This window comes from Penaeus japonicus, unplaced genomic scaffold (assembly GCF_977035675.1).
Source record: "Penaeus japonicus unplaced genomic scaffold, GWHDUDI00000001_assembly GWHDUDI00000009, whole genome shotgun sequence".
NCBI lineage: Eukaryota > Metazoa > Arthropoda > Malacostraca > Decapoda > Penaeidae > Penaeus > Penaeus japonicus.
In genome coordinates this window covers 1,856,496-1,858,552 of record NW_028234411.1, presented here as the reverse complement: position 1 = coordinate 1,858,552, position 2,057 = coordinate 1,856,496, and positions in this window count along the sequence as shown.

The following is a 2,057-nucleotide window of genomic DNA, read 5'->3' as shown; positions in this document are numbered from 1 at the left end:
GCATGACCTCTACTACCAAACTCAACACCTGTTGCATGACCCGCTCTGCCAAACCCACCTCCAGGTACTTAAGTACTTACATTTACGTACCTCCCCATGTCACGAGAAACGTATAATTCATTGCTAGAAACACTTAACTACACTCAGAGATCTAAGTCAACAAGCAGAGAGAGAGAGGGAGAGGGGGGGGAGGGAGGGAGGGAGGGAGGGAGGGAGGGAGGGAGGGAGGGAGGGAGGGAGGGAGGGAGGGGGGGAGAGAGAGGGAGAGAGAGAGAGAGAGAGAGAGAGAGAGAGAGAGAGAGAGGGAGAGAGAGAGAGAAGAGAGAGAGGAAGAGAGAGAGAGAGAGGGAGAGGAGGGGAGGGGGAGGGAGAGGGAGGAGAGGGGAGGGAGGGAGGGAGGAGGGAGGGAGGGAGGGAGGGAGGGAGGGAGGGAGGGAGGGAAGAAGGGAGGGAGGGAGGGAGGGAGGGAGGGAGAGGGAGAGAGAGAGAGAGAGAGAGAGAGGAAAAAAAATAGATGAATAAAAACACTAGAAGTACTGGCAAAGAAAAAAAAACATCCATATCTGGAATTAGTGAGTGTACAAAGTGGGTGTACATAGTGTGTGTACATAGTGGGTGTACAGAGTGAGTGTACAAAGTGAGTGTACAAAGTGAGTATACATAGTGAGTATACAGAATGAGTATACATAGTGAGTATACAAAGTGAGTGTACATCGCGAGTATACAAAGTGAGTGTACAAAGTGAGTATACAAAGTGAGTATACAAAGTGAGTGTACAAAGTGAGTATACATAGCGAGAATACAAAGCGAGTGTACATTCTAATAAGTATTCCATCCTGTTATTTCCCCAAACAGATGTTACTGTCACTTGCGGAATCGGCTGTACGTGAAGTTGTTTCTTTGCCTCGTTCTCTTCGGTGGATCTTTTTGGATCTTCGACTCAACCGTGGTTCAGTGGAAGAACTCTTTCACTTGTGAGTAATTAGAGTATATTTAGAGAGAGAGGGGGGCGGGGAGGAGGGAGAGAAAGAGGGAGAGAGAGAGGGAGAGGGGGAAGGGAGGGGAGGAAGGGAGGAAGAGGGAGGGGGGAAAGGGAGAGAGGGGTGGGTGGGGGTAGTGAGAGGGGGGGAGAGGGTAGTGAGAAGGGTGGGAAGGGAGAGAGGGGTGGGAGAGAGAGAGAGAGAGAGAGAGAGAGAGGGAGAGAGAGAGAAAGAAAGAAAGAATATGTCCTGGGCTCTCTTGAAAAAGAATAGTTCATAACACTACTCTATGGACTTTGTTCACTCCTTATGGGAACAACTTCCTTTATCTATTTATATAATTATCTAACTATCTATATCTGTCTATCTATCTCTCTCTCTCTCTCTCTCTCTCTCTCTCTCTCTCTCTCTCTCTATATATATATATATATATATATATATATATATATATATATATATATATATTCATATATATATATATATATATATATAAATCTATATATATATAAATATATATATATATATATATATATAAATATATATATATATATATAATTATATATATATATATTTATATATATAAATATTATATATATATATATATATGAATTTATATATATATATATATATATATATATATTTATATAAATATATATATATATATATATATATATTATATATATATATCTATATAATATATATATATATATATATATATATATATATATATATATATATATCTATTATATATATATATATATATATATGCATATATATGTATGTGTGTATATGTATATATGTGTATATGTGTGTGTGTTGTATATGTATGTATGTATGTACTGTATGTATATATATATATATATATATATATATATATATATATATATATATATATATATATATTATATATATATATATGTGTATGTATATGTAACTGTGTGTGTGGATGTGTGGATGTGGATGTATGTGTGGATGTGTGTGTGGATGCGTGTTTGTGTTTGTGTGTGTGCACATACACACACACACATATATATATGTATATATATGTATATATATATATATATATATATATATATA